A 13,128-nucleotide genomic window follows, 5' to 3' on the forward strand; every position below is an offset into this window, starting at 1 on the left:
TCCAGTGGAGAAGGATTCTCCTTTCAGCGTAGGTTCATCGAAGAGCTGTAGCCCATCAAGTATCAAGTAAGTACCTCGTATCATCTAACAGACACATTACAGAATTCGCTCTACATCTACGACACTCCGAACTATCCTTGAGCTCAGATCTAAATGTTTAAATCGATGAGCATGAAGATCTTCGATGTCCCCACTGGTTTTATAAGTTGGAATAGCTCCACGGTACCTCGTAGCACTTTACATACACACTACAGAATTCGATCGACATCTACGACACTCCAAACTGTCCTTGAGTACAGATCTCAATATTTAAATCGATCAACATGAAGATTTTCGATGTACCCAATAGTTTCATGAGTTGGAATAGCTCCAGAGTACCTCGTAACACCATTACAGACACACCAGAGAATTCATTCGATATCTACGACATTCCAAGCTGACCTTGAGTACAGATCTTAATATTAAAAACGATCAGCATCAAAATCTTCTATGTCCCCATTGGTTTTATACGTTGGAATAGCTCCACGGTACCTCGTAATATCTTACAGACACACTACAAAATTCGGTCGATATCTACGACACTCCAAAATGTCCAAACAGATCTGTACTCAAATCCTCATATTCAAAACGATCAACATGAAGATCTTCGATGTGTCAACTATTTTTATGAGTTGGAATAGCTCCACGGGATTTCGTTACACCATTATGGATACATTACAGAATTCGTTGAACTTATATGACACTCCAAACTGTCTTTGAGCTCAGAAATATTCAAACCGATCAACAAGATCTTCTATGTCCCCACTATTTTTTTGAGTTGAGCGCCACAGGAATTCGTTACACCATTATAAACATATTACAGAGTTCGTTGAACATCTACGTAACTCCAAACTGTGAGTTCAGACCTTAATATTCAAATCGATCAACATGAAGATCTACGACATCCCATCTATTTTTATAAGTTGAAATAGCTCCACGGGACTTTTTTACACCATCATAGACACATTGAAATTCCAAACTGTTCATGAGTTTAATTTTTTATATTCAAATCGACCAACTAGAAGATCTACGATGGTCTAGCATGAATTTTCCGCCAAAAAAAGTGTATGGTGAAGGACATCTAGGGAAGATCCATAAAGTACGTCACGCAAAACAATTACCATTTTTAACACCTCTCCCACCTCGTCACACTACTTGTAATGAACTTTTAGTATTTTTGCATTTCTCGTATTTTATTATTCGTCACGCTGCTCAGACATCCTCAGATATGTGATTTTTATATAATGGTGTAATAATGTTCCATGATGCTTCTCCAACTAACCAACAAGCTTCAGAACTTATGAATCTCTTGTAGACTTCCAATATTTGAACTTAAGAATAATTTGGAGTATCGTAGATATTCTGGGAATGTTGTATTATGTATATACAGATGTAATGATGTCCCATGGAGCTTCACCAACTAACATACAAGCTCGGAAACCTATGAATCACTCTGTTGGTCTTGTAGACCTACAATATCTGAACTCAAGAATGATTTGAAGTACCGCAGGAACTCTGAGAATATTGTGATTTGTATATACTGGTGTAACAATGTCCCATGGGGTTGCTCCAACTAGCACAAAAGCCCAGGAACCTATAAATCACTCTGTTGGTTTTGTAGACCTCTAAGATCTGAACTCAAGAATAATTTGGAGTACCGTTGATGTTCTGGTAACACTGCGATTTGATAAAAATAGTTTAATTATGTCTCAAGTACAATTGCCAACTTAAAATTAGTATTGAGACCCCGTCAAACGCTTTGTTGTTTAGGCAGATCAAGATCTTAACTCAAGGATGGTTTGGAAGCCTTAGACAATCTCAAAACAAATATTCTCCCCATATTTCTACTTTTTCAAGGTTTGCATCCGTTTTTAAAGCAGTTTGTCCAAAATTTATGTTGAAATACGACGAAAAAAATCCGTATTGAATCGGTTATGGTATACTTTTTCGTAACGTTACAACGCATTGAAAAGCCTGTTTTTAGAGTACCTCGCGTTGTAACGTCACGAAATATTGATGATACAATATTTTCGTAACAAATTCATTCAATAGCAGGCATATGAGCCATCTTCACGTTCTATATCTTATCTAACAATACTTATTCAATATTTGCTATCAGTTTTCCTTAGGTTTTAATTATCATGTATTTCGTTTTCTCCACATTCAACACCAATTTCTTTAACTTAAGCCATTAGGCCATCTTGTTCAGTTCTGGTCTTAGTAAACTATATGCTTCTTGAATGCTACCAGCAATCACGAACAACAAGGTATCGTCCGCGAACAAACTCACTTCAGCAACGGTTAACGTTTTTTATATTTATTTATTCATTTATTTAACATAATCTTCGAATAATTCGTCCAAACTGTTAATCTTATAATAAAAAAAACCCTGATTGATCCACTTAGCGGTGTTTGTGCCTTTCTCGTACATTAGGTATACTAAAAAAATGAGTGAAAATTTCTTAGCGTGTTTTTTTGTATATAAATCGTATTTTTCGTATTTTCCGATCTGGCCAATTTTCAATAGGAAACAATGGGACAGGATTCCCCGTCGAATGCAACTTATTCCAAACAAATCGGATGAAGATAAGTGCCTAACAGATGAGTGAGTTTTATTTTGCGCACATACATACACACACCCACACACAGACAAACGTCATCTCAATTCGTCGAGCTGAGTCGATTGGTATATAACACTATAGGTCTCCGGACCTTCTATCACAATATCGTCTTGGATGTGAATATATAGCCTTTTCGTTACACCTTGGTGTACGAGAAGGGCAAAAAAAACTAATCTATTTCTTTAATTCTATTTACCAACATGGTTTTCGACCAACATGGTTTTCGACATATTAAAATCAAACACATCAGCCACATCATTGAACGAACGCAAACATGAATCGAATGGCCATGCCATGGTAAAAGCCATAGTTCGTTCTGTGCGGAATGGTTACGAACGGTGAATGGCGAAGTCGTCGTGTAGGAACGTTAATTGGGATCTGTTGTAGGAGCTCTGGACAATCAATGATACCGTTGAGTAGGTCGAAGATGAATATTCGTTGTTGATTTACCCGTCTGGTACGAAGCGCCTGAAGATTAATCAGCTGACATCTATCCTGGTAATGGGGTAGATTGGTTGGATCCCTCCATGGTGCCCGCAGTGCCCATCGTTCGATAGAAAGAATGTATGCCAGCTGATATGGGGACCAAACCGGTGCCGCATATTCGAGAGGGATGCGTGCGAGTGAACAGTATAGTGTTTTTAAACAAAACAAGGATTTTTTTTAATTTGAAACGGCTAATACTCTCTTAATTCAGCATCTTCTGCACAACTGTAGTTACTATTAGATAGATCAGAATCTATTCTTTATGTTGACATAAGTTGACCAAAATAGTTTGAGCAAAAGATCCTCCTCCCATTTGAAAAAAGTTCCCAGAATAGATGTCGGTGAAACAGGAGGCATGACTACGGATGAATCCTAATGTGGTAAATGCTTTTGCCGTTATGTTTCCAATATGTTCATTGAATCTGAGTTTGAATCAACAGTCACTCCCACGCCGCAGACTGAGTGCGCTCTATTTAATGGAGTTGTTCCCTGAGTTGTTCCCATTGTGTACTGGTGATTCACAGGGTTTTTCAATCGTGTGAATGAAATAATGTTAACATCAACAGCTACAAAAAAAATGCTTACACCACTAATGTTCCTTTAGTGATAGTAAAAATTGATTTTTGTCCCATAGTGGTGCTAACCATAATTTTTTCTTATAAGACTTGCCATTATTGGTACAGTTGCTCCACTATTGGTACAAGGGAATCACTTTTATTAAGGAAAACCATTGTTTTCAATAGTTGTTCAAGTGAAATCATAGAGTAAGTTGCATTGTTTGAAACACGACGCACCAACTGAAACTATCGCAAAGTGTACACTTATGAAAATTCTCATTAAAAACCCACTACCTCCGCTATTGATGATACCTCCACTAAGGATACGGTTACCCTATTTGATGGCCAATAAATACCTACGCGATTATTTCCATTTAACAGCACACAAAATGTACGCATAACTTATCCTCTTCGCAAACGTATTTGCTAATATTCACGATTTTGTGTTTGCTGCTATATTTTACCCTCAGTTAAACAGCTAATGAAAAATGATAATATGTGGATAACCATAAAATAAAACCATTTTTCCCACAAGTCTACGTGTAGCAGTTTCAATTAATCACACATAGTATACGATATCGATGTTTGTTCCTATACTGAATTGCTGAGAATCTTCTATAACAAATACAACCTTAAATAAATATAAAAAATGTTTTATGATCAAAAAGTCCCAGAACAGGTGTATGGTGCGGATTCAGAGTACCCTGAATATTCATTAGACGCTCAAACCATGTTTGATGAACTCTTCCCATCGAGCATCGAAGAAGGTAAATTGTCGCTACACTCAAAAAAATGTTGCGGTTGGAACTACCATTCCGAGGGTTAATTTAAGAATACGCACCGACGAATTTCAGCAGACAACAAACCCGTTTGATTTTACCATGCGCGCAGTAAAAATCAAATGTGGTCCTGGTGGAATGTTGTTACATGAACTGTATCAGTGGTGAATTTGTCCGAATGCATGGTTAATTTAACTGAAAATTTGTGGTTGTTTTGAAAACATGGCGTAGTCTACCAGATAGTAATTGTTACCATGGAATTTTTTTCTGCGTACTTGAAAACTCGTTAGAGAAATAATAATCAACAACATAAATGCAACTAGAAACCGATTTATCTACACCTTTGGTGACATTCATTGTCATCCTGCTTCCATTCACATTATCCTGATACAAGCAGTAAGAGTTTATATTTAGAACCAATCTTCTATTCGTTGTATTCACCAGACGTTGAAATGTGGATACAAAATACCAATGTAGCAATTTGTTTCCTGTTGCCATTGAGTTTACCTTATCAATTTGTTCAACTCAAAAGTAAGTTATTTATGTTTGCAAAATGAATTTATGATGCAGGGTGAGGAAACAATGTCTCCTCTGAGGACAATAAAGAGAATTGTCGTTTTCCATATCGCACAAACACAACGGGAATCACTTTTACTTCGCAGCCTTGGCCATCAACTCAATGAATCAAAAACTAAAATGAAGGTGCTGAAACTTAATTGGCTGTGGTGGAAGTTATTGACAAATATAAATTTATAACGCTGGCATACCGGTGATCTTTGAAATTGAACTTTTTGTTACACGACGAACTTTATATCGTCTGAATTGATTCGTAATATTATAAAGCAAACATTATTCTTCCTCGAAGAACTCGATTTCATTTTAGTTTTCAATAAAAACAAAATAAACTATTTGAAAACGGATTCCCAACAATATAAACTTAAAAGGTCGATTCTACCCAAATGCAATAACGGAAAATCTCGCCTCAAAGTTCAATAAGATGCAAAAAGGTTTACGCTGCAAGGGACCGAATATTTGATTCGTTCAGGTTTGTTTGTTTTCATTTTTTTCTTCTATTGTAACCTTAAGGCGCCATCAAAGTTACCAGCAAGTACACAAAAGCCATCCACATAAAACTCACCATGCGCTCGCTTTAAACCGAAAGGGTACCTCCCGAAGGAGTTTCATTTCCATCTGAAAGCCATTGCTTCCCACTTCCTTTATTGTGGATCCGAACCGAGGAGAATGGAAATGTTTGCTGTAGCAACAAAGAAGACAGTATCGAGCACCCTTTAAAGTGCTGCTGTTATCCACACTCGCACAGGCTTGATGCTACTCGTTCGATAGTCCACGTACCCACTATGAAATAATGTTCTTGAGTTAGCTGCAAAAAACAAACTTTTCGTTTTTCTTGTTCAATTCTTGGATATACCTAGGGAAAACATTTCAAACTTCATTGGAGGTGTGATTCTAATAATCATAATTTACTTTGGAGAGAGAAAACTCTTTTGAAAGGATACCACAATTAGTTACGGCCTTTTGTAGAAAGAAGATATTCGACAATTGCTTAAAAGTTTTTATCTAAGAAGAATATTGCATGTAATCATTGGTTTCAAATTTACATGGAAAGTCACATATAAATTACCACAAACCGCAAACCAGAAAATAAATGCGGAGATACGGAAGGGAGCATCTTGAAGGGGAACGTGAGGTGATCGAAAGGTGGAAGCAGATTATCGATTCACGACTTAACGTCGCGATAGCGAAGGCAAAAAAGCTAATCAAATGTATATACGTCAGATCAGAGAAAAGAGAATACTTTAAGGTGATTATACAATCAAGCCATGTGGTGAATTTCAAATTCACCACACGATTTTCTACTCCTATTGTCAAAAGTTCAAATCTAGCGTAATAATTGTCGTGCAATGCTGAAATTAAAGTCGATTGTTAAGCATGAGTAAGCAAACGATCTAAGGATGTTTCATACCCATGGGCATTGAGGTTTTCTCAATTCGTGCTTTTGAAAAATCACTAGAAAAAACACGTGGTTTCCAAGATGGCCGATTTGTGGCTTTGTTGTATAACCACCTTAAGGGAAGTTAACTGAAAAATATATCATCCCATTAATGAATGTGTGGAATTTATCGTGACGTGACCAATAAACGAAAATGTGGCTGCACTCATAATGGAAATCTTTGCTTGGTATTGATCTATTCTATGCGCAGCTCGAACGGTTCAAAAGTTTGAAAGTTGCTGAAGCAACGACATCGGAAATATCATAAGAGTTTCTCCAGTAGAAGAAGTTAAGACTGACTAGTTCTGACTGACTAGACTGACTAGTTCGAGCGAGAATGGTTTGCTTAAATAATGTTGCCATCTCCAAGATAATTGCCTATCTCCAGCAGTCCAGTGTAACCTTACGTATACATCACATCTACATCTGGAGATCGCCACAACTGATAACTAGCAGAACCTTACATCTTATTTTCCTTCTTATTGGCATTACATCCTCCATTGGGACATTGCCGCCACGCAGCTTAAGGTGATTATACAATCAAGCCATGTGGTGAATTTCAAATTCACCACAAGGTTTTCTACTCGTAACATCAAAAGTTCAAATCTAGCGTAATAATTTTCGTACAATGCTGAAATTAAAGTCGATTGTTTAGCATGAGTAAGCAAATGATCTACGGATGTTTCATCACCATGGGCGTTGTGGTTCTTTCAATTCGTGCTCTCGAAAAATCACTAGATAAAGCACGTGGTTTCCAAGATGGCCGATTTGTGGCTTTGTTGAATAACCACCTACACCAACCACCAATAACAGCGAGGTTTTTAAGCCAAGTTCTTTTTTGCATTCGTATATCATGAGACTAACACGATGATACATTTATGCCCAGGCAAGTCTAAAAAATTTGCTACTCGAGTTTTTTTTCTAAACCGGACCGGGAATCGAACCCAGCCACCTTAAGCATGATCTTGCTTTTTAGTCGCGCATCTTATCGCACGGCTAAAGAAGATCCCAGCCCTACATCTACCTCGTACCAATAGATGGGCGGCACATTTCTTAGGACCTATTATGGCGCTAACATCGACTCTGACCACTATCTGGTGAAGGTTGAACTACGTTTAAAACTATCCGTCATCAACGATGTTCGGTACTGATTGACCCGCAGCATCTTGAGACAGCGTTGTTGAAAAAGGGTGAGCCTCTCATAAAGACTGACAAAATACTGCCAAAGCAGTCATTAATGATGCAACTGAAAGCAGCTGAGTCGATGTGACGATTAATTCGACAATGCAGAAATTTTATAATATGCTGGAAGAGAACGTGAAAAGAACGTATAGGCTGTACAGATCAACGATTCTCAACTTTTTAGTGGTATCTGTTCAGAACTCAGCTTTGTTTGTTAACATTGTTTGAAGGAAAATTGAGCAATTACATAAAATACGTTAAAAATGAACCTGAAGGCTCACAGCTCTATTTTCATCGAAAAATATCATTTCTCGACAAAGTCGGCCTCACAGTTGAGGTTATGGTAAGGTCATTGGCGTAAATAAAAGAGGGCTAGGGGGGGCTTAGCCCTCCCTATGAAAAAAAAATGGCCCCGTAGGATTTGAAAAATTAGTAAGCAGTGATATCATTTTTTAAAATATAGCAAAATTACTGAAAAAGTTTGAAAACAAAAGAGTTATCTCCAATATTATAAGACAAATGAGCTTGTTTATCATTTATAAGAAAGATTCCTGTGGGGTAGTGAAATTGTTCTTGATGTTAGTTATGGAAAGGCAATAGGGCACTGAACGGTCGAATCTCTTTCTCTTTCGTTCTTCATATTTTTTTAACGTTTACTGGCCTTGTTGTTTTCTAATTTCTTTGCGGCGAGAAAGAGACAAAGTAATCCGTGCAGTGCCTTACAGCTAATTGATTTGAAAGCATCAAAGTATGCTTGATATGAACAACAACGGAGAGCCATCAAAATATCAATCAAATAAATTGTGGCACTTCGCCAGCAGTCAAAGACATGTAGCCATGTAGTCAACCATCATGGACTGGAGTGACAGTTATTTATCAACAGACTTCCGCTTGACTAGCTGCATGATAATCTCCACAATTCATATCAGCACAGCGTTTGAAAACGATTTTCATCAGAATCCGAGAGGCGTTTAAGAATCATCGAAGTATTCCAACCGGAATCCAGAAGAATTCACACTGGATTTTTTTTGGTGTCGGGAAAATATGGGATCATAATCCATGGAGGATTTGCTTCAGAATCTCGGGTTGACTTTCTTTAGAATTCCTTCGGAGTCGTTCGAGATTTGTTTTGAAATCATTCGAAGATTTGCTTCGGAATCCTTAGACGATTTGTTTCAGAATACTTCAACGGTTTGCTTCGGAATTGGGAATCCCTTGATTATTTAATTCTGAGTCTCTCGATGTTTTGCCTAGGAGTCACTCATTGATTTGCTTCGGAATTCCTTGACGATCGGAATCTCTCTGACGATTTACTTCAACATCCCTCGACGAATTACTTCAGAATCATTCGACGATTCGTTTCAGAATATATCGACGGTTTGCTTCGGAATTCCTCGACGATTTACTTCAGAATCCCTCGACGACTTGCTTCGGAATCATTCGACGATTCGCTTCGAAATCCTTCGATGATTTGCTTCGGAATCCCTCGAAAATTTGCTTAGGAATCCCTCAAGGATTTGCTTCAACACCTCTGGAGGATTCCCTTTGGAATCATTGGATGATTAATTCAGAGTCCCTCGACGATTTGCTCCAAGATCCCTCAACAGATTGCTTCAGAATACTTCGACGATTTGCTCTTACATCCCTGGAACATGGTCTACGAAATCCCTGGAACATTCCTGTTGGAACTCCTGGAATATACCCGTTGGAGTTCCTGGAATATTCCCGTCAGAATTCCTGGAGGATTCCGTTCGGAATCTCTGGAAGATTCTCATTGGAATCCATGAAATATTTCCGTCGGAATCTCTGGAATACCTGGAGGATTCCCGTCGACATCCCGGGAGGATTTGCAATCCCTGGAACATTCCATTCGGACTCCCTGAAACATTTCTGTTGGAATCCCTAGTGGATAGCCTTCTGAATCCCTGGAGGTTTCCTTAGGTATGCCTGGAGGATTCCCGTCGAAATCTTTGGAGATTCCCGACGGAATTTTTGGAACATTCTCGTCGAAATCACTAAAGGATTCTCTTAGGAATCCTTGGAGGATTCCCGTCTGAATACCTGGAAGAATGTTGCATTTTTTTTATTTGAGATACATAGAAGATTTATAGATATATGCAAATATATTCACTGCCTCAGTGCAGTGGGAACCTGACGGCGATCCATCACATAATGTCCTTTGAGTGTGCGGGATAAAGCCGAGCTCTAATAAACTTGGATGCAATAGCCATACGCCATTAATTTGAATCGCGTAGCAATCATCGGCAGGTAAACAAACGCGCTTCAATACTGTAGGCTACAACAGAAATCACGTACTTGAGAATATTATTTTTTCTCATGAGTGTGATTGATCCGCAATTGCCTTAGGTGGTTGTACCAGATTCACATTACCACTAAGATAACTTAATGAGGTGGTAAAATGTTCGAGAACTTTTGAAAAGAAGCACAAAATAGAGAAAATAGATGAAGGGGCTTTAGCCCCCCTCCATAGGCTTCGAGGCTAGTTACTCTATTGGATACGGTAGGATACGTGTAAGAAATCTTCACAAATTATGTTGACTTTGGAATCAACAAAATTACCTCTCGCATCATCGTATCAACATCGGTCGCTAACCACTTAACTAAACAGACTGAATCAACAATCCGTTTGTCTAACGTCGAGTCGCTCGAAATGGAACCTGTAATAAGTACAATGTCACCGGACACCCTTCTCACTCGAACAAAATAAAAAGTTGAAATCAAATAGTATGTAACTGAAATATCGAACATTGACTCATCCATGACAAAAGCCAGTCAAATTAAATAGTTCGCCGAGATAATAACGTAGAAAATGCTCGTCACTTTACCTCACGAGTTGTCGCAATGAAACTTCAAACATAATCTTTGGCTGCACATTCTGTTTCATCTGGAAGTTTTACACAAATGATTAATTTAAAAATATCCCACCTGCAGTTTAAAACTATTTCGCTACTTTTGTTTGGCAACCAATATCGGTCCACTGCAGCTGCATTCAGACCCACCCAACACCCAGGACACACAACGTCAAGCACGTCACCTGAAGCCCCCACCACAGTCGAAACCATTCAGCCAGCACTCAACTGTCGGTCTGGTCCTGTGTTTGGGTCTGGTGTAGGGGTCTATCAGCCTGCATTCTCAGGCAAGCAACAGAGCAATATGCGAGTTGCTGCCCATAGATCACAACAATCCTTCACTCTTCGAACACTGTGATGCACGCCTGCTTACCGCTTGAAAGGCCCAAGTCCCCTCATCACAGTCGAGCCTTCCCAGCCAGGGTATAACAGTCATCCCGGTCTTGAATTCGAGAAATCCCACATGCAGGCAAGTAGGTACACTCCCATGATATGCGTTTCGAAAAAAAAATCTTTTCAAATAAATTTTTTTTTATAAAATTGTGGTCCTAAGAAGAACCGATTTATTTCCAATGATGGCATTTCCAATCACTCGCAGGAACAAATTCAAAGTCAGAATCTTGCGAAAAAGGTTCACTTGATTGCCACTGACAGCCAACATCAGCCATTTGATGATTAGCTGCTAAAAAGCTAAAGACGCCATCGATGCGACTAGGGGAAGGGGGGGCAATATGCCCTAGCTAAGCAAACACTGCTCTATTGTCTTATTTGTAACGCTATTCATGGGTATTTTTACATTATGCATCAGTTAAACAAGACGGCTAGTTGATGTCATTCAAAAATTGTCAAAAGTCTCAATCATATTGATAATATTCACATTTCAAAAAAGTGGTGATATTCCGTTGCCGGAAAACTCATGAGGCAAAACGCCTTTTAGCTGGTAGCTCCTAGGGAACAAAGTATCACGCGTCGGCGAATCAGCGTTCTAGTATGGATAGTCCGTGGAGAAGCAAGTACTTTGTAGGTTAGTGCCACTAGGGCGTTTTGCCTCGCCAAAATGTTAGATGTTTCTTCAAAATGTGGAAATTTTCGGTTTTTCCGACCTTCCCATGCACTGTTTTGAAACTTTTTTCGCCTAACCTACATAATTTTAGATCTAGTTTTGTTACGGACATCTTAATGATGGTAAATATGAGAGAAACCACAAAAGGCGTTTTGCCTCCGGGGGGGGGGGGGTGCCTCTTCCCCTACATTTTTGCAACGTCTTTCTCCCACGCACGCCTTGTGATTCTGCTACTGACGGAAACTTTCTGCCGTCGCCAAGCGATTATGTTTTGCCCTTAGAAGAAAAATTCTTTTTGCTCAAACTTCTCTCAATTGTGTTGCTGAAAATAATCTATTTATTTAAAAAAATTAGCATTACAATCACTAGCAACAAAAAATATGGAATTTCAAGTGTTTACATCAACCACCCGCCGACGACCGACGCCATCGAATTTTCTTCAGTCTCTATGCGAATATATTCAATATAGCGTCTCTTTCCGACACGCGATTGTGATTCCATTACCATTTCAATTAACTTTTGCCGTCGTGAAGCGATTAATCGGCCTCGGCTCAACCTACTATTGTATGGAGTGGTGGTCTTGATAAGAACCGATTTATATTGTATACTGCGCACTTCCAAACACTTAAAGCAACAAAACTGAAGTCGGGATCTCGCGAAAAAATTTCACTTGACGTCATGAATTTTCTTTTGCTAGTTTACTTTGGGAAAAATCCTCTCAAATCAAATTTCTTCCGAAAACAATGGTCGTCTTGAACATAACCGATTTATTTCCCATAATGCGCTTTTCCCATCACTTAAAAGTTAAAACAACCACTCAATAGTTTGAATCTTGCAATAAAATTGTGACTAGAGAGCTGCTTCTATTGATTATGGCCACTGAATTGTTTTTCACACACCATTGTTGTGAAAATGTTCTTCACTTCCACGACCGCCGCAGACGCTATCGTAGCAAAAAATATGCTATTATCAGCACCACCACCACTACCCTGGACGTCCTCGTCCGTTGCGCAAAAAGGCACATCGCTTACATCAATCTGATGTCTGTATTGGGAATGCAAGAACGGGATTGCAAAACGATAACAAACCGTAGTGGAATTAAATGGTAAGTACTAAACTCGTCTTAAATGGTTGAATACATTCCACTAAAAGAGCTTAACATTTTTTTTCAGCGAAATGAGTTTTTTAACTATTCTCGCGAACAATTTTAGTTATTATCTGAGTTATTTTAGCAACCATATCAAACAAACTAACATCAGATTTTGCTATTATGTTAATCATATATTACTGGTCAAATTTGTTATTATTTGGCTATTTTATTCTTGCAGTTTCTTAAACAAATGGCTCGATAAGGAATCGAATTTCGTAGTTGATACAACCTTCTTTATAGCTAAAAAACGTTATGAGATAGCAAAGTGTTCAAGGCAAGCCTGTGCTATCACCTCTGAATAAACATAAGAAATGATAATTACTGCGAACAGTCGGCAGCGGCACGCAATGAATTAAAGCCTTAAGAATCA

At 38.5% G+C, this 13,128-nt stretch overlaps 1 protein-coding gene across 2 annotated transcripts in view; it reads right to left on the reverse strand.

Moving 5' to 3' along the window:
* Nucleotides 1–13,128, reverse strand: part of LOC134210954 (protein furry) — a 393,572-nt gene that overhangs the window by 241,614 nt on the left and 138,830 nt on the right. The gene's annotated exons all lie outside the window — the stretch shown is intronic.

This window comes from Armigeres subalbatus, chromosome 2 (assembly GCF_024139115.2).
Source record: "Armigeres subalbatus isolate Guangzhou_Male chromosome 2, GZ_Asu_2, whole genome shotgun sequence".
In the NCBI taxonomy this organism is placed as follows: domain Eukaryota; kingdom Metazoa; phylum Arthropoda; class Insecta; order Diptera; family Culicidae; genus Armigeres; species Armigeres subalbatus.